Source organism: Papaver somniferum, chromosome 1 (genome assembly GCF_003573695.1).
Source record: "Papaver somniferum cultivar HN1 chromosome 1, ASM357369v1, whole genome shotgun sequence".
NCBI classification, from domain to species: Eukaryota; Viridiplantae; Streptophyta; class Magnoliopsida; order Ranunculales; family Papaveraceae; genus Papaver; species Papaver somniferum.
The window spans coordinates 179017902-179039942 of record NC_039358.1 but is presented as its reverse complement, the minus strand read 5'-3'; positions in this window follow the sequence as shown (position 1 = coordinate 179039942).

The following is a 22041-nucleotide window of genomic DNA, read 5'->3' as shown; positions in this document are numbered from 1 at the left end:
AATCCGGTCTTATATTCCCGAAGAACAACCTAGATTAATCAATCACCTCTCAACAATCCTTCTTGACTACATAAGCGGTTTGTCGAGGAATCACAAACAGTGAGACGAAGATGTTTGTGACTTCTTTATCTTTCATATCGGATAACTCTCACGATCTCAAGCCAATCAAAGATTTTACTCGTATGATAGAAGATGCAAGATCAGATCACACAACTACGATAAAAGTAGTATCGGTCTGGCTCCATAATCCCAATGAAGTCTTTAAGTCGTTAACCTGGTTTTAGAGAAGAAAACCAAAGGTTAAAGGAGAATCGACTCTAGCGAGCACACTAGTATCACACAGACGTCTGGGGATTAGTTTTGCACAATGCTAGATGTCTCCTTTATATAGCCTTCAAATCATAATTTTTCCTAAGTTACAAAGCAATTCATATTCACCGTTAGATGAAAACCTGATTTAGATTCAAGCTAATATTTCTCAACTGTTAGATCGAAAACTTAGCTTGTCACACACACTTGGGTAGACGTTTACTGGGTATGTGAAAACCGTTCCCAAACGTGTACGTGTATGTTGTTTCAACATAGTAACCCAAAAGGTTAACCATATGAGAAATTCATATTAACCTAGTTCTTCTTCACCAAAACTAGTTTAATTGACTCAAGTGAACTAGTTAGAGAGTTGTTCAATTGCTATGAGATCTTATGTAACTACACAAGACACAATTGAAACAAAGATGATTCGATTCGATTGAATCGGCTCATGAACTTTATAGCCACGGTTTGCACAAAGCATTCCTTAATAATTTAAGTTTCATGTTCAGAGCACATCTTTAGATCATAACCACTTAAGCTCACAAACAAGTTCGCGGACTTAAGGAAACCGGCAGAGTTTTCCAAATACAACAGAAAATCTCGGCAAAGAGACTTCCGCCAGTTCGCGGACTTGAACTTCACGAACGAATTTGGAATCCCAACAGAAATTCTCGGTATAATAACTTCCGACAGTTCGCGGACTGAGTTCCCAAACTGGGTTCACGGACTTGGCAAAGCCAATTCCTCCAGTTTCTCTCAATCAACAAAGTTCGAAAATTTCGGATTAAGGAATACATGGTTATGTAATCTAAACTCCCATTCCAATCATTGAGACATTCTCAGAGGACGTTATATAGCCGTTATTCACAGGCCGTTTCACGTCAGAGCAATTCTCAAAGTAATTGAAACTTTTCATGACTTTCGTCACTAGGTGAAGATAAACTTGATCAAAACGCAACACTTTACCAACACACGATTTCGAGAAAAAGATAAGTAGTGAATACTCAGCTCGAAATGTCAAATGTGTATGATCCAGTCTATATAGTATACGACTTTTTGTCTCATAAGAAGTAGGAGATAGAATAGATAGACTTTTGAGTGATAGATTAGTTCAAGTCTCCACATACCTTTCTGTTGATGAAGTTCCACGGTTCTTTGAGTAGATCTTCGTCGTTGTATGATGAATTGCCATGAAGTCCTTGAGCTCAACTACACTTTTCTATCCTAGACCGAGACTTAGCTATAATAGACTAGAAATCAAGACTCATAGTTTTGATCACTAACATTGATAAACATGCTTGATATAGCAACGCATGCGAGGTCGACCGAGCTATGCTCTAACAATCTCCCCCTTTGTCAATTTTAGTGACAAAACTATTAATACATATGGAATACAAAAAAGATAAACTTTAGTGGCTCCTATTCCATAGTCTAATCTTCAACGTTCCTTGAAATCTTCGTCCTTCCAAGTACTCCAATGACCCCAAAGGTTGTAATTTTAGCACCACCGTTGTTGAATAACCGTAGTTATAACAATGAGAGAAATCGAGATTCTCGATCATTATAATACAGTGTCATAGTATCATTATGTAACATCAAAGTCCAATTGCATCACGACTTTAACAACAATACTATGGTGATATGTATCACTCCCCCTTAGTCAATACTCCATCTCGATCATGGAAACCACTCCCCCTTACACAATGATCCGAAAACCACATGTATTTTTAGTGTGAACTACATTATTTCTCCCCCTTTTTGTCAATAAAATTGGCAAAGGTAAAAGAACGGGATCATAATGAAATTTCCACAAGAGATATTTCATAGACTAAAAGAAAAAATACATACCAATCATAATGAAATTTCCACAAGCTAAATGCATTCATCAAGGAGTTTTAAGATACAAGATAACCCCTATAAAATTCCAGAGCCGCACACCCCGCAAGATATTACCATTAAGCACAAGTTCAAAAGAACTCTCCCCCATTTGATGTCATTCCAGAAAGAACAACAAGAGCGACCTTAATTTTGAAAGATAAGAAGGATTTTTTAATTGGACACCAAAAACCATGGAAATGATTTCCTATATCCAAAACTCAATCAAATTAATCACAAGTAAACCCATGATTAATTTAATAGGAATACACAACTAAATCAAACCACAAAAGTGAACAATTTAATTGATTGTGCTCAACATAAGAAAACTCACGGAGCTATGACTTAGATAACCACACGGAGATGACTACCTTAATCGTTCAAATACTCAACATAAGGAAAACCTTATGGAATATACGACTACATCAACCAATAGAACATGATTAGTATAGCCGTTCATATACTCAACACAAGAACTTGTGGAATATATGAAAAACTCAACTAGATTAATTACAAGAGAACCTATAATTAATCTAATTGGAATACACAACCAAAATAATCACCGAAGCAATCAATTTAATTGTCAAAAGATTTTGCTCGACAAAAGAAGACTTTCAGAGCAAATAACTAAATAACCAATCAAGATGATTAATTTAGTTCAAGAATGCTCAACATATATCATCTCATGGAACAACCAACAAGGCCAATATTAATCGACATAGTTGTAAGGTGCTCAACATAAGATACACAATGGAGCCTTCACGGTAACACATAACAAAATGGATCAATAAAGATCAATAATGTGGATAACATACAAGGATCTATTCTATTTTCCATCATTATTTGCATAAAGACATAATAGACTTTATACTTGTCAAACAAAAGATTTCATCCTATTTTCCATCAAATAAATGACTGCATAGGCATAACTTTTGTGATTGTCAAAAGTCCATTCGTCCTTTCATCAATACGAATATCAATTTATGAATGACTTTACTTTTGACACAATATGAGACCTTCAAGTTCACGGACGCAAACAATACATATCCCATAAAAATATTTCAATACTTCAAAACAGATTAATACTGCAATAATATCATCCTCCAAATATTTTTAGAATTTAAAAACCAATAAACCTAAAAAATAAACATAAGAAGATGAAAACAAAAATAGCTATGTGTAGTCACAATCTTGTCCCTTCATCGACCAAAACGAGCACGTCAATCTTGGACAGTATTCAGTCATCTGAGATGTGTAAGCAGCTAGACATACAGTTGATCCTGAAAATCACTGATAGGATTTCCAATTATCGGATTCAGTGAATGTTCCAGCTTGATTGGGTTTCCCTCTTCTCCGAACCCATTGAGGTTGATATATATATTGTTACAAGTATCAAAATCGATGTTTTCACAAAGAATCCCTACACTTGATTTCCTTTCTTCATCGGAATCATAGGTTTCAGACATTTCATCAAGTGTTACAACTAGACCTTTGTTCCCAGTATATTTTCTACGATTTGGGAATTCGTTAGAAAAATAGACAAAATCCTTACACTTAAAGCACTGAGGCATGTCCTCGTCATCAGCCTCGTCAGCATCCCTATTTTTAGGAGGTACGCGACCGTGAGGTTTGTCTGATGACTTAGGTTTGTCTCTTGAAAACCTTTTACTTCTCTTCAACAAAAGATCCCTAAACTGTCTTGTGATCAAGGAGACTGATTTGTCAAGATCTTCATCCGAAAAATCACCCTCAGACTGATCATCCTCAGAGACATTAACACTCTTACCTTTGACAAGTAATTTAGTGTTCTTTTGTGCTTTAAAGGCAACATCCTTACCGACTTTGGATGTATGATCATGGTCAAATATATTAAGCTTTTCAACCAAGGTATTTCTGGAAAGATTATCTAGGTTATTCCCCTCAACGATGGCATGCTTCTTAGACTCGTATCTAGATGGAAGCGATCTGAGAATTTTCATCACAATGTCCTCTTCAGTAATAGTCTTACCCAATGCAAAAGATGCATTAACAATTTCAGACACTTTGTGACTAAACTCGTCAAATGTTTCTTCATCTACCATACGAAGGTTCTCCCAATCAGAATTAAGGTTTTGAAGCCTAGTATCCCTTTCACTGGAGTTGCCTTCAAATACGGTTTCTAAGATATCCCAAGCATCTTTAGATCTAGTGCAGTTTGTCACATGATGCTGAAGATTTGGGGTAATGGCATGTATGATAGCATTCAAACCGTCGGAATTTTTCTTAGCAGCAGTTATCTCAACAGTGGTGTATTCACCAATAGGTTTGGGAATGTTTACATCACCAACTGCCACAACGAGAGCATCATAGCTATTAACCACGTATACCCATGATTGAAAATCACGCGATTGAAAAAAAGCTCGCATATCAATTTTCCACCATAAGTAATTGGATCCATCGAAGACTGGTGGTACGTTAATAGAGATAGCACCTCTGTCCATAGAGTCAGATTGCTACAAACAAGGACTTGTTAGGTCTTAAACGTGTTTTCCTGCTCTGATACCAATTGAAAAGCGGGGGTCTAACAATACCACCAAATATTTCGCTTAGCAATCTGTATGGACTAAATCCGAAATACTTTGCTAGAGAATCAACTAGACAGTTAGACTCAATCTAGATTAAAGTATCTCAAGGAGTCAATATCTCTCACTTGTTTTGATTTACTCAAGCTAAAGGAATAGCGAGTCTTTAATCAAACACAAGGAATAACTTGGACGGTACCAAAGACCAATATCCAAGGATCAATTAACATTAATCAACAACCAAAGGTTTGATTTCCAATTGATGATCTTAACGCACAACCTGTATTATTTCAATTATATAAAAAATATAATGCGAAAAAGAAATAACACAGACACCAGAAGTTTTGTTAACGAGGAAACCGCAAATGCAGAAAAACCCCGGGACCTAGTCCAAATTGAATACACACTGTATTAAGCCTCTACAGACACTAGCCTACTACAAGCTAACTTCGGACTGGACTATAGTTGAACCCCAATCAGTCTCCCACCGATTCAAGGTACAGTTTTACTCCTACGCCTCTGATCCTAGCAGGATACTGCGCACTTGATTCCCTTAGCTTATCTTACCCACAACTAAGAGTTGCTGCAACCCAAAATCGCAGACTTGATAATAAACAAATCTGTCTCACACAGAAAAGTCTATCAAAGGATAAATCTGTCTCCCACAGAAAAACCCTAGGTTTTTGTTCCGTCTTAAGATATAAAATCAAGGTGAACAGGAACCATTTGATAATCCGGTCTTATATTCCCGAAAAACGGCCTAGATTAATAAATCACCTCTCAACAATCCTTCTTGACTACACAAGCGGTTTGTCGAGGAATCACAAACAGTGAGACGAAGATGTTTGTGACTTCTTTATCTTGCATATCGGAGAACTCTCATGATCTCAAGCCAATCAAAGATTGTACTCGTACGATAGAAGATGCAAGATCAGATCACACAACTACGATAAAAGTAGTACCGGTCTGGCTTCACAATCCCAATGAAGTCTTTAAGTCGTTAACCTGGTTTTAGAGAAGAAAACCAAAGGTTAAAGGAGAATCAACTCTAGCGAGCTCACTAGTATCACATAGACGTGTGGGGATTAGTTTTGCACAATGCTAGGTGTCTCCTTTATATAGCCTTCAAATCAGGGTTTTGCCTTATTTACAAATAAATCCATATTCACCGTTAGATGAAAACCTGATTTAGATTCAAGATAATATTTCTCAATCGTTAGATCGAAAACTTAGCTTGTCACATACACTTGGGTAGACGTTTACTGGGTTTGTGAAAACCGTGCCCAAACGTGTACGTGTATGTTGGTTCAACATAGTAACCCAAAAGGTTAACCATATGAGCAATTCATATTAACCTAGTTCTTGTTCACCATAACTAGTTCAATTGACTCAAATGAACTAGTTAGAGAGTTGTTCAATTGCTATGAGATCTTATGTAACTACACAAGACAAAATTGAAACAAAGATGATTCTATTCGATTGAATCGGCTCATGAACTTTATATCCACGGTTGGTACAAATCATTCCTTAGTAATTTAAGTTTCATGTTCAGAGCACATCTTTAGATCATAACTACTTAAGCTCACAAACAAGTTCGCGGACTTAAGGCAACCGGCAGAGTTTTCCAAACTCAGCAGAAAATCTCGGCAAAGAGACTTCCGCCAGTTCGCGGACTTGAACTTCACGAACGAATTTGAAATCCCGGAAGAAATTCTCGGTACAAGAACTTCCGACAGTTCGCGGACTGAGTACGCAAACTGGGTTCGCGGACTTGGCAAAGCCAATTCCTCCGGTTTCTTTCAATCAACAAAGTTCGAAAACTTCGGATTAAGGAATACATGGTTATGTAATCTAAACTCTCATTCCAATCATTGAGACATTCTCAGAGGACGTTATATAGATGTTATTCACAGACCGTTTCACGTCAGAGCAATTCTCAAAGTAATTTAAACTTTTCATGACTTTCGTCACTAGGTGAAGATAAACTTGATCAAAGCGAAACGCTTTACCAACACACGATTTTGAGAAAAAAATAAGTAGTGAATACTCAGCTCGAAATGTCAAATGTGTATGATCCAGTTTATATAGCATACGACTTTTTGTCTCATAAGAAGTAAGAGATAGGATAGATAGACTTTTGAGTGATAGATAAGTTCAAGTCTCCACATACCTTTCTGTTGATGAAGTTCCACGGTTCTTTGAGTGGATCTTCGTCGTTGTATGATGAATCTCCATGAAGTCCTTGAGCTCAACTACACTTTTCTATCCTAGTCCGAGACTTAGATATAATAGACTAAAAATCAAGACTCATAGTTTTGATCACTAACATTGACAAACATGCTTGATATAGCAACGTATGTGAGGTCGACCGAGCTATGCTCTATCAGATCTGACCCACAACTAAGAGTTTTCATGACCCAAAGTCAAAGACTTGATAAACAAATCTGTATCACACAAAAAAGTCTATAGGATTGAATAAATCTGTCTCCCACAGAAATACCCAAGAGCTTTTGTTCCGTATTTTGATAAATCAAGGTGAACATGAACCAATTGATAAACCAGACTTATATTCCCGAAGAACAGCCTAGTATTGTCAATCACCTCACAATAAACTTAATCGACTAGCGAAACAAGTTATTGTGTAATCACAAATGATGAGACGAAGGTGTTTGTGACTACTTTTCTATCTTTCCTATCAGAGATATAAATCCCAAGCCAATTTTACAATTGCACTCAATCACGATAGAAACAGCAAGATCAGATGACGGAACTACAAAGAGAACAGTTGGGTTTGGCTCCACAATCCTAATGAAGTCTTCAAGTCGTTAACCTACAGGGTCTCGAGAAGAAACCTAAGGTTAAAGGAGAATCGACTCTAGTTATGCAACTAGTAACACACAGGAGGTGTGGGGATTAGGTTTCCCAATTGCTAGAGTTCTTCTTTATATAGTTTTCAAATCAGGGTTTGCAATCAATATTACCTTGGTAACAAAGCATTCAATATTCACCATTAGATGAAAACTTGATTAGATTCAAGCTAATATCTTTCAACCGTTATATTGAAATTATATTGTTACACACAAATGAAATGTACCCTCATTTAGATTTATGTAACCGTACCCAAACGTGTACACCATGTTGGTTCACAAATAGTTAACTGAGGTTAGCCATATGATTACTCTCGTATCAACCTTATTCATCTTAACCAGAACTAGTTCAAATGACTCAAATGAAACTAGTTAAAGAGTTGTTCAATTGCTATATTCTCATGGATTTATACAAGAACACAATTGAAGCAAAATCGGTTTGATTCACTCGAATCAATACATGGACATTATAGCCACGATTTGCAAAGATTGCATTCCTTAATAATAGATGTTTAAGTTCATGTACACTACCGATTTTAGAAAGTAACCACTTAAGTACGCGTACTTAAGTAACCGGTTTTTTGAGTTTGGTTTTTCAAAACTCAACAGAAATTCATGGACGTGAACTTTCCGCCAGTATGCATACTTAGGTAACTGAATGAGTTGGTTTTGAAATTCCAACATCAACAGAAATTCACGGATGTGAACTTCCGCCAGTATGCGTACGGGTACGCATACTTATCCAGTCTCCTTCGACCATTTTGTATACACACAAGTATGCATACTTTAGGTTTCCGGTTTTGGACTTATACACAAATGTGCAAACACACCCTATGCTTATATCCAAAGAAGGTTACATGATTCTAAACTTTTTATTTCAATCATTGAAACATTCTTCTATAATGACAATAGTCGTTTTCACACACTATTAGCATCAAGGAAATTTTCAAGATATTGAAATAATCATTATCGAAACATTCCAAGTCTTACACCAAATGATTGTATCCCAAAAACCATGTAAGATGTTACTCGGTAATTTTCTCATGATATAAGATGAACTTGGTCGAAGCGAAAGCTTACCAACACATATTTCGAGAAATATGTAAACGAGATATACTCATCTCGAAATCTCAAATGTGTATATAGAAAACTATATTGTAATACGACTTATGTCTCAATATAGGAGATAGAGTATAAATAGACTTTCCAAGTGATAGATGAGTTTAAGTTTCCACATACCTTTTGTCGATGAAGTTCCACAAGCTCTCCTTAGTATTTCTTCGTCTTCAAGTGATAAACGTCGTGAAGTTTAAGCTCAACTACACAAACTATGTCCTAGTCCGAGACATCTATAAATATGCTAGAAATCAAGACTTATAGTTTTGATCACTAACATTGACAAACATGCTTGAGATAACGACACATGCGAGTTCGACCAAGCAGTGCTCTAACAATCATGATTACAAAATACATATGGATTACAAAATAAATAAAAATTGTAGCTTCTCATCCAAATGCTTGATCTCCTTGGCATCTTCAACATGACTCGAAAGTTTCGTCACTTCCAAGTACTCCAATGATTCCAAAGGTTGTAAGTTTAGCACCATCGTTAGTTGAAGATCCGTAGTGATAACAATGAGAAAACAAATGCTCTAAATCATTGTTATACGGTGTCATAGTATTATTACACAACATCAAAGTTCAATTGTATCACAACTTTGACAATAACACTATGGTGATATGTATCACTCCCCCTTACATAATGATCCGTAAACCATATGTATAAGACCAAAATAAAGATAACTTTATTTTTCTCATCAGGTTCTAATTATCCATATAACTTAGACCTTTCACTTTTAAACAAGACAAGTACTAGGTTAGTTAAATAGCATTTCTTGTTAAGGTATTCGATTAGACTTGAATAACTGAAACCTCCACTTTGATAAGTCTAACTAAGATCAGAATAAACTTAGTTTCTCTTATCCTAAATCGAATTGGACTAAACAATTCATCCCGAAACACTTTTCTTTCGTTAAGCCATAAAAAATTCATACAAACCGAATAAATTAAGTTGCATAATTATCTACCTCAACCAGAAGCAATTGAACCAACATAGACATTAAAGCACCGCAATTGCACCGAAATTTTGTAAGCCTAAACGATTGATACCAAACAATAAAGCAAGATAATAATAATTTTTCTTAACCGGAAACAATTGAATCACACACACATCCATACACAAATAATGGAATAAAACATCAATTGTACCGAAATTTTGTTAAGCAAAAGCAATAAATATACGCAATAAACTCAGGCTTTTCTTAAACAGGAAAACTATTAACTAACAAAGTCGTTACCTCAAATTTCACATCCTCTTCTCCAATATGTTTGCATCTTCTTCCAGGGAGAATTGATATCGAAATATCAATATGTTGTCATCCGTATGCAAAACAAAAGAATAAAAACAATCAACCTTTAGTAGAGAAAGGTTAAAAACCGGTTTTTAACTATTGCAAGCAAAATTTGAAAACTCCGAAACACATATGCTTTTATGTTAAACCAAACGATTCAACATATTGTGACTTTTTCACATATTGTTTCAATCAGAACCCCTCATGATCCTTTGATAAAGCCTACCAACATGGGCTATAACTTAATCCTTCTAAACCAAAAAGTCACCCAAACCATAAGGGTTCACACAATATGAGATCGAATATTAAGGTTATGAAAACTGAAATCATACATCCCATAAATCCAATTTGCAATACACAATAAATATTCAACAGAAAATCACGTATTGCAATTATCTCAATCTTGTAGGGAATTTAATTATGAAACCAACGCAAAAAGAATGAGGTCATTCCGAGTTCAGATGAGGAAGATATAGGTAAAACAGTTTTACACTTCTTCGTATGAACTAATCACTAGGAACGGTTATCATACCAGGTCATGATACCAGGTTATACCAATCACCAGGACCGGATACAACATGAATTCATACACAAAACCGTTTTAGACATAACTTTTGCATACAATGTCCGAATTCAGTGATTTTTGGCTCGTTTTAACCGTAAAAACAAGAGATACACATATATGAACAGTAGATATTAACATCATAAAATCAAAATTAACGTTTCTATCAAAAGCTCAAATATATATAGAGAAAGTATGAGTATAGAAGAAAATAAACCTCCTTAAAGATGTTAATTAGTCATATAATAATCGAGAGATCATGTGCTCAGTTTTCACGTGTTTCCTCATTTAAAAAGATTGAGCACCAAGGTGAGCATGCACATTCTAACACAACTAGGTTGTGTTTATTTGAGCCTTGTCTTCTTTGTCACTAGGGACTAAGACAAAATCAACATTCTTGACCTATTGCTTCGTTTGTTTTCTCTTGTTCCATCTCTTGTTTTTCTTATTTGACTTGTGATGAAGAGTGTCATTATTACAACGTCCACTAGTACAAGAGAATTCAGACATGATGTCTCTCTTTAGTCTTTCAAGAAAACTATTGTAATTATTGTCACCAACAGTTAACAGCTGAGAGTCATTCTTGTGACTAACTTTTGGTCCTATTTTGGCTATGGAGGATTTTGGGACCCATTTAGAGGAGGGTTTCGTAGGAGCAGCTTTCTCCTTCATACCATTAGGAAGATTGTTGATAGGCACATTTTTGTGTCTTATATAATCTCAATTGTATATATTATTAGTGCTCGATTTTATATTTATTATGGCTTTTTATGTCCCTGTAGGTATTTTTGGAGAAATAATCTTTTGCGGCGAAATTGGCTAAAAAAGTGGTTTTTGCGCTCGTTGGAGAAAATTACTATACGGACTTTCACTTTAGATAAGGGAAGTTAACTTCTTCATTTGAAATTTGAATTTTGGAGGGAAAATAAGAACAAAATTAGGGTTGAAGAATTGAAGGTGTTCTAGGGAGATTCAATGGCTGAAATCAAATGGGTTTGTTCCTCTTGGCTAAACAGGGCTGGTAATGGTCTTATTTTTGCCCAGAATTGGCTAGACAATCCGCAGGAGATGAATCAAGTTTTATAGTTTTTTGGGGGAAAAATATGCATGCAACTGGCAGAGTTGGGGATTGAATTCGATCGATTTCTAGAGTGATTCAATGGCTGAAATTGATTGGGTTTACTCCCTAGGCCTAAACAGGCCTGGTGAAGTATTTTGTTTGAACCCAAATTGGCTAGAATAGCCGAAAAAAGAAATAGAAGTCAGGTTTTGCACGGGTCTCTGTATGACTTATTTTTGGAATTCTAGGAAGACTAAAGGAAAGAAACTCTTACCAAAGATACATATCTATCTAAGGAAGAGTTTGAGATAAGTTGGAAAGCTCAGAAACGCGTGAAACAATTTTGGGAAGAGATTATTGCCGTAACTGCCAAGAAAAGAAAAGAAGAGATTTCGAGAAGTTTTGGGGAGATAAAATCGCTCTGTTGTCTATATATAAGTTGCTGGAAGTTCATAGAAGGGAGTCGAGACTTTGGGGGACCGATCTGAGGGCTTGGTGAAGCTGCAGAGGTGAAAATCAGGAGTTGCAGAGAAGACGTTTCTGCTGCTCAAGAACGACGTCGTAGAACACTTCGCAACTTAGCAAGAAACCGTTGCCTAATCTTTCAAATCCAATACCTTTGTAACAAGTTTGCAACAACTATTCCTGTTAGAATTTATTTGTAAGGGAAGCTTCCGTCACAGTGGATTCTGTAACAATTATATCTGTTACAAATTCACTTCTTCAATAAAAACACCTATTTGAGCCATGATTAAATATTTTGAGCGTGTTTTTGACATGAGGAGCTAAACCCCAACACTGGGATGATGGAGGAAGCCCTATTTCACAATCACTTGGTAACTATTATTGATTCTTTATGACTTTTGCACTTGTTTTAATCGATTTATGATTTTTCTTGATTAGTTGTGATTTTGTTTGATGTCGCATGCTGGGTTTTAGGAACTTTTGATGCGTCATGCTTGTGATTTACATCTAATGATTTATAAAATCTACTTTTGGCAAAGAAAAGAGTCAACAAAAGAGCTAGAATTGTTACGAGTCATCATATGAACCAATTGAATGTGATTAGTGGTGAAATCCTAAGTCTCAGTACCTCTCGATATTCGTGACAACCTTGTGAATATATTTTTAGTATTTTTATTCTTAGTTCTTAAATCAAACCTTTACACGATCCGAGTTGAACGAATTTTACTACCACTTAAAAACTACATCAATTGTCCTTTTGAATACTTTGCGAAACAACTTTTCTCCAATTTGGAACATTATATCTTGTCTTAGCATTTACATAGTCATCTCTCTTTCTATATTCGGGTATTTTATGAGATGGCCTTGTCGATCGATAGGAAAAATTTGAACTATCATTATAATAATTCTTTTGCCTAAACTTTGGACAATATCGTTTTGAGTTCTTTCGGGGAGCAAACTTAGCCAATTTGTTTGATACAAAAGAAAGTGTATCTTTTATCTTACGAATATTACATCCCCATTCCACATGCCCTTTATTATCACAATAACAACTATGCTTAGTAACATACGAAGTCTGAGTTTTAATGTTACCTTTTTGTGGATCCTCTTGCATTGGAGCTTGATGATTTTTCCTCTTCTTCTTCTTATTCTTCTTCTTATATTTTTGTTCAACTTTGTCGCTTTCTTGACATTAGCAGAAGTGCTCTCTTTGATTGCTGCTCTTGAAGAGTCTGGATGAACATGATTTTCAGGCTTTACTTGTTTTACTTCTTTACAGGAGCATCTTTTGTAGTTGCAGGAAATCTTACACTACACCCCTCATATGATTTCATTGATGATCAACTCATTTTTAGATTTACACTCTTAATTTTATTGATTAATTTTTGAATGTTCTTACAAGAAAGATAAAGAAATCAAGAATGAACTTTGCTCTGAACTTTCTCTCTCCTATTTACTTGTTTCCTACTCAAAAAAGATCTGTCCCCTCCTTTGCAACTCGAATGACTATTTATAAGGAAATACATAGTGGATGACAGCTAATTTGTCCTTTATTTTCGGATATGGTTTGCAACATTCTCCCAACCTTACAAATGTTCACTTCGCAAGCTCTCTAATTTTTGCAAGACTATCATATCTTTCTCATGATCCTTGCTGATATCGTTTCTGAAATTGTTCTGCGACGCTATTATGCAATACCATTGATAATTTCGCTGAGACATAATTGTTGCGAGATTCTGATCCTACATCTTTCCTCTTCTCATATCTTCTCTGCAAAGTAGAGAATGATGTGATAAATGCCGCAACTGCCTATCTTTTCATATTAACTGTGTTTATTTTCTCGAGGAAAAATTCCCTCTATATATATTTATTTTCATTCTCTTCTTCTTTCCTTTTATTCTCTCTGCAACTTCATCGTTCTTCTGCAAATCCCATTATTGCAATTTTTCTTCTTTCTTCTTCAATCTTTTCAAGTTCTTCTTCATCTTCAAACTAGATCTTCATAGTTCGTGATCTTCTTCGAGACAATCTCCCTACTATCATTTTCCATGGATTCATCAAGGTTAGTCTTCTCTTTTCTTACTTATAAGTTTTGTTGAAATTGATATATTTGAAATTAATCTTGTTTATCTCCTTATGTTATTTATGTGATTCCCATACCCTTGTTATTTCAGCAAAAGTGGCTCCAACACTAAATTTACAGTTCAGAACCCTAACAATCCCAAATCACAGCATAAAGTTGTCGCACACAAAAGAAAGTCTGCGAATGAGAAGGTAGTAAGAAACAATATCTTTTTCTAATAACAATATTGTTGCCTCTGTTTCTTATCTAGATTTTTATTCGCAGGGTGATAAAGATCTTCATAAAACTCACAAGAAATATCGCCACCTCAAGACTGTTCCAACTTCTGTTCCCTTCCACCTACTCATTTCTTCCAAATCTCCTGCGACATCTTCGCAAGATAAACCTTTATCTCCAGTTCAGGAAGATGCTGCTTCTGATTTCATTTCTTCCAAATCGCCTGCGATCTCTTCGTAAGATAAACCTTTATCTCCAACTCGCGAAAATGTTGCCTCTGATTTCATTTCTCCAGTTGATCTTTCCATGATTGAAATTCCCCTTATGGGTCCTTATGCGAATGAAACCTCTTCTCTTCCCATTGAGAATGTTTCTCAACCTTCTATCTCTACTAGTTCTCTACCCAAGTCTCTTCCTCTGTCGAAAGAAACCGTGGAAGGGATAGATATGGCTTTCAAGGTTTTATCTGAGATTCTGGATGATGGAAGAAGTCTTCTACTGATCCCATCAAGTCTAATGTTTGCGAAATTCTGAGCAAGCATTTGGGTTCTGACAAAGCTGCTTCGCAGACACTTTAGAAAGAATGTAATGCTCTTCGTCTTGAAAATCAGAAACTTCAGAATGTTTTGCTGGATCGTGACAATCTTCGCAAGAAATGATGAATTAAGAGGTATGATTTCCTCATCTATGTCTTTAATTTGCCTTTTCGATGGTTTTATCCTTCCCATGTTTAATTATCCTTTAAATCCCTCTTTCGCATGTTAAGCATTAAATCAGAAACGAATAATGGAGAGATATCAATTTGAATCTGCTGTTGAAGAAGCCCGTGTTGATAAAGAATCTTATGGATCAATATAACCAATTAGATAACCTCTATTCATATTCTCTTGATCAATAAATAATCTTACCAATGAAAATACCCAATTAGTTCAAAGACAAGATCTATTAAGTAATGAAGTATCTCGTCTTTCTTATTCTTTAACTAAAGCTAATTTAGGGATGGAAACTTTATCAGATGAGAATAAAACCTTATCTCAAGAGAAGCTTTATTTAAACAAGATGGCGATATCTTCGCAACAACTTAGTATTCTCCAAAAAGTATGTGCTGACCAAGAGAAATCTCTTCGCTCTTTAGAAATGAACTTAAAGAAGTAACAGAATCATCTATCGCTGAAAGAGATACACTCATTCAAGGTAGAATAGCTTTAAGTGTGAAGGCAAATCAGCTTAAAGAACAATATTCCAAATTAGAAGAATCTTATTCTTCTCTTGCGAAGAAAAATGCCTTCTTGTTTCTAAAGAGAAAAATCTTCAGTCTCGACTTAAAGGTTTAGTTGGAGATAAATTTGATGACGCAATGGACCATTGGGAGAATAGTTGTCTATCCTTGATTCAACACCTTATTTCGCAAAAGGAAGGTAGTCATAATAGTTTGACTGCCTTAATTATCTTTTCTTTGTCATATCTCTCTGAATTCCTTATTTAATAAAATTTTGTATTCTATTTTCGCAGAGTCTGAGAAGAATCTTCATTCTCTATTTCTGATTGGAGGCTAAATATGCCAAAATTCGCAAAGAAATGCATTGCTCGTCTCTACCCTTACTGGTTCTCGCGACGAGCAGAAAGAAGACTTGATTATCTTGCTTATTTTAAGGATATTCAAGATAGGAATCATCAAAGAGCACTTCTTCGCCAAGTTCATCTCCGGGCTGAAGTCCTTGTAAATGACATTTATGTCCAACTCTCTTCCTCCTACATCAATTGATCCTTTAAAGTAGATGATGATGAAGTTCCTCGTCCTGCTGATAGTGATTATGATTACGAAAGCGGTGCAGAGATAATTTCTGAAGATGAAGAATTCCTTCTAAAGAAGTATCTGCTGGTGTTAATCAGAATGAGAAAGAAATTTCTCCTGAAGAAGTAATTGCTGGCGATAATCAAATGCTAGTCATGGCGAAGATCAAAGCCGAAATGAAGGAGAAGCTTGCGAGAATGTTGGCGAAGAATTTCTGTCATCTCCTGCTACTGAATTAATATTGAAGCTTGAGCTTCTTTTAGCTTTGTTTTCTTGAACTGTCTTATTTTTATCACTTTTGAGAGTACATTTTTCAATAACTTTGGAGTCAACTTTTCCTTTTAATATTTTGTTGATAAGAAAGATAATGCTTCTTGTATCGATTCCCATACTTGCCTCTCATTATCTTTCTTGCAAAAAAATCTGTTGAATGCTTATATTAATTTGTTTTATCATATGGTCTTATTTTGCCTTCCTAATTAAAGGTCTTATTATGCCATCTCTTGTCATTGCGACAAAATCGCAGGACGTCCTTGCACTTTCATACAAAAACCCATTGATCTTGTCTTAACTTTTTTTTGTATTATGGCCTCTTCAGGAATGTTGCGACAATATGACAGGCCTAAATATTCTTGCGAAAATAAAGCCCCATGACATTGCCGTCTTGCGACGAAATCGCAGGACGTCTTCGCACTTTCATGCGAAAACCCATTGATCTCGTCTTATCTTTTTCTTTTGTATTATTGCCTCTTCAGGATTGTTGCACAAATATGACAAGCCTTAATATCCTTGCGAATAAAAAGCCTCATGACATTTGCGTCTTAAGACACTTATCAGCTCCCTAATGGAGGGTGCCGCCCTTATCTCCCCCTGGTTGCCCCTTCAAGGAGGCGTACTTCTACCATACAAGGTTAGCTCCTCCCATCCAGTCTTAACAACAACCAGTTGTTTTCGCAGCCTCTTATCCCTTTTACCTATAGGGCTTATGGTTACGAGACTGCACCCTAAGTGGGGTTTTTTCAGGCCGAGTGCAGTATAAGCCAAGACTTGTCAAGAATGGCAAGGACGCTTCAAACGCCCCGGCACTCTTGACTCAACCGTGTACCTCGGCGCCTTGATCAGATTCTGCACTCCTTGGGAGAGTCCTTATTACCTTAGTCGCCCAACCTAAGTCATATGCTTAAGTTAGAATCCAAGGTGCCTCTCCCGGATGGGCTTTATTGACCCCAAATCTCCATGACTCAGGTTCCGGGGGGTGTAGCCTTTCCCTGAGCCATGTAACAGGTACCCCCTAATATGACGTACTTTAGGTCTTACATTTGCCTCTTGCGAAATTTTATTCGCGAACTAGGGTGTACGCCATAAAGGTTCGCCCCTTTCTTTTATGTCATTGTTCTGTGATTATCTCTGCGAAATTTCGCACATCATGATCTTCTTTTGATATGAGTAATCTGCAATTATTTTTCAGAATTCATAACTTCTCAAAGCTTCTTACTGATAATATCTTTTCAAACAACCTGTTCCATGGTCTGTCTAATCTATGACCAACATCTCTTCCTTCTGGATCCATTAATCTATAAGCTCCTGTTCCAACTATCTCCTTAATGATGTAAGGTCCATCCCATTTTTTCGCTAATTTTCCACCATTTTCTCGCTGATATACTGGTGTTTCTCGCAGAACTAAATCTCCTAGTTGAAATTTACGTATTTTGACACGTTTATTATATTCTCGAGCTAATCTTCGCTGATAATTCTCCATATATTGTAAAGCTTTTTCTCTTTTTTCTTCTAATTCATCAAGTTTGTTTAAAATTAAACCCGCACTAAGATTTTTCTCCCAAGCTTCTCTTTTTGTTGTTGGAATAACAACTTCTGTCGGTAACACCGCTTCAACTCTGTATGTTAAACAAAAAGGTGACATTCCAGTAGCTTCTCTTCTAGTTGTATTATAAGCCCATACTGCATTATGTACTTGTTCGCACCATGATCTATGATGTCCTTCCAATTTCTTCTTTAATATATCTGCAATTATTTTATTTGTTGCTTCTACTTGCCCATTAGCTTGTGGATATAAAGGAGTGGACTTTCCACATTTTATCTTGAATGCATTAAGTAACATTTCTATATTCTGCCCCTCAAACTGTTTCCCATTATCAGATACCAACTGTGCAGGAATTCCAAATCTGCAAATGATATTTTCGAATATGAATGTAAAGATATCTTTGTCGCGAATATGTTGTACTGCCTTTATTTATGTCCATTTTGTGAAATAATCTGTTGCGACTATTAAGTATCTTCTTTGTCCAGTTCCTGGTAGAAATGGCCCCACAATGTCTAAGCCCCATTTTCCAAAAGGCCATACACTGGTTGAAGATGACAATGGTGCTCCTGGTGCATGTATTTTCTTTCCATGTCGCTGGCAATCTTCGCAGCATCTTGATATTTGTTTTGCATCTTCATGCATGTATGGCCAATAATAACCTTGCATTTTGCTCTATGTGCCAAATATCATCCTCCACTATGATTGCCATCATCTCCACTATGTAACATTTTCAGCACCTTTTCTCCTTCCTCTCGTGTCAAACATCTGAGTGATGGTCCACTAAAGGACTTTCGGTATAGCAACCCATCTTTTAATTCATAATTCGTTGCTCGGCTTTTTAACTTGTGTGTTTCCAATCTATTTCTTGGTGTTTCTCCTTTCGCCAAATATGCGTGAAGTTCCACTCTCCAGTCTGCGACATTGTTCATTTTTTCTTCTTTTTCATTATCTATCATCATCACATCCATATCTTCCTCTTCCTTATTTATTGATGGTGACAGAAGTGTTTGTATTTTTATGCATCTCGCAGTTGGATCTGTCATCATGCTTGAGATAAAAGCAAAAGCGTCTGCGAGTCTATTATCCTTTCTCGAAATTTGCCTCCTTTTTATCTTTGGGATTTTCGCTGATAATTCTTCAACCAACTTCTTGTATTTCTTCAAGGATGGTTCATTTGTAGTATACTCTCCTTTTATTTGGCGAATAACTAGCTGTGAATCACTAGTGATCCTGGCATTTTCTAGTTTCATTTCTATTGCGAATTTTAAAGCATGTATCACAGCTTCATACTCTGTTTCATTATTAGTGGACGCAAATTCCAATCTGAATGAAAAAGCCATCTTTACTCCTTCTGGCAAAATTAAAACAATTCCAACTCCATTTCCTTCTCCATTTGATGATCCATCTACCAATATTTCCCATCTATTTGGTTCTGTTAATAAATCTTTTGGATCTCCATGTTCTTCTTCTACATCCATCATTTCTTCTACTGCTTCATCTTCTTCTAAAGGAAATTATGTCAAGAAATCCGTAACAACTTGTGATTTTGGTGAAGAAAAAATTTCATATTTAATATCAAAGTGGCCTACTTGTGCATTCCATCTCTCTACCCTTCCTAATCTTTTAGAATTCTTCATCACTGATCAATTGGTACTTTTGTTAATACCTTTATCTTGTGTGCTTGAAAGTATATGCGGAGCTTAAATGATGCATATACCAATGCTAAGATTAAATTTTCAATCTTTGAGTAATTCTTATCAGCAGTATTAAAAGTTTTGCTAATGTAATAAATGGGTTTCTCTACTCCTGCGTCTACTCGTAATAACACAGCACTTAACGCATGCGACGTTGTCGCAAGGTAAATCAATAATTCTTCTCCTGGTACTGCCTTTTGAAAAATAGTTGTATTCATAAGATGTTATTTGATTCCTTGAAAAGCCTTTTCACATTCATCACTCCATTTAAATTTTGCACCCTTCTTGAGTATATCGAAAAAATATTTGCATTTGTCTGATGATCGCGAAATGAATCTCCCCAGCGAAGCTAGAAGCCCATTCAACTTCTGTACATCTTTTATTGTTGCTGGTGTTGGCATGTCACGAACTGCTTGCAGTTTTTCTGGATCAACCTGTATTCCTTCCTTTGATACAATGTAGCCTAAAAATTTTCCCGATGCCACTCCAATAGTACACTTCTCAGGATTCAATTTAATGTTATACTGCCGCATTTATTCAAAAATCTCCCTCAAGTCTTGTACATGGTCTTTAGCTTCTTTACTCTTTACTAACATGTCGTCCACGTATACTTCTAATGTTTTATGTATCCATTTTGCGAACACCTTCTCTACCATTCTTTGATATGTCGCTCCCGGATTTCGCAAACCAAATGGAATTTTCGTGTAACAATATAAACCTCTAGGGGCAAAGAAAGCAGTATGTTCTTGATCTTCTTCAGCGAGAGGAATTTGGTTATACCCTTTGTACCCATCTAAAGATGATACCCTATCATTTCCCGCTGCAGATTCCACCATTTGAGGAATATCGGGTAACGGAAAACTATCTTTGGGGCAAGCTTTGTTCAAATCAGCGAAATCTATGCAAATCCTGATTCCCTTGTTTTTCTTTGGAACAATGACCATATTCGCTATCCATTCTGGGTACTTAGCTTCTCTTATAATTCCTGCCTCAAGCATTTTCTGTAATTCTTCTTCTATCTGGGAATGGTAAGTTGTTGCAATTTTTCTTATTCTCTGTTTAAATGGTCTCACATTTTTGTTAATCTCCAATTTGTGGAAAGCAATTGAGGGATCTATTCCTGGTATCTCATCCATGTTTCCTGCGAAAATATCCTTATATTCTCGCAACAAGTTGACAGTTCTTTCTTCTTCTTCTACATCCATTTTGGTTCCAATTCTCAACATTAGAGGCTCCTCTACAGTCCCAACATTTATTTCTTTTGTTGGTTCTGCGGCAGTGTAACTGGATTTAGGTTCTCCCATTGGTGTTGGTTCTTTTATTGCTTTTATGGGTCCTTCCCCTTCTTCCGAAATTTCGGTGGGTATTCCTTTTCCTTCTTTTTCCCTTATCATATAAACTCTAAATTCTTCTTCCTTCTTTGCTTCCTTTGCCAATTTTCTGTGAAATTGTTTCCTTTTTGCTTGTTCTTCATAATGCTTTACTTCAATTTGATGGCATAATTTCGCATTGTCAACATCTCCTCTAATTTCACATATTCCATTTGGAGTGGGGAATTTAATACATTGATGCAACGTTGACACCAAAACTTTTATCGCATGTATCCATGATCTTCCTAATAACATATTATATGGCGATTCCATATCCACCACACACAATGTTACATATGTTTCGATTTCTCCAAGTGGAATTCGCACCATTATTTCTCCTTTAGGTTTTGTTGTGGATTTTCCAAAGCCGTGAACAAAATATGCTGAATTGGACATTTCTTCATCTTTAAATCCCATTCCCCGGAATGCATGATAAAATATTATGTCAACTGAACTTCCTGTATCGATTAAAGTTCTGTTCAACATCCATTCTCCTGCGGATTTTATTACTGTATCCTTCTCTTTTCGTGTAACCGGCACTGTGATAACCAACGGAGATGTATGATTTAAATTTTCTTTTGGTATTTCTTCCGCCATGAATGCAATTTTTTTCCTTTCCCACTCTTTCAAGGGTGATATTTTTTCTACCGCTATAATTTTCTTCCCTTCAAAATTTCGTTTATGTATTCTTCCTTTGACGTTTTCATGAAATTCATTGATCAAGCTTTTTGTTATCATATTACACTCCAATCTTTTGCCATTTTCATTAATTCTTCTCATATTTCTTTTAATTGATTCACTGATTTATTTAATCATTTTCTTGATTTGAATATTCTCAACCAACAATCTTCAACTTTCCATCTTCAATTCACTGATTCCCTGTTTCTAGCGCCATTATGTAGTTGCAGGAAATCCTACACTACACCCCTCATATGATTTCATTGATGA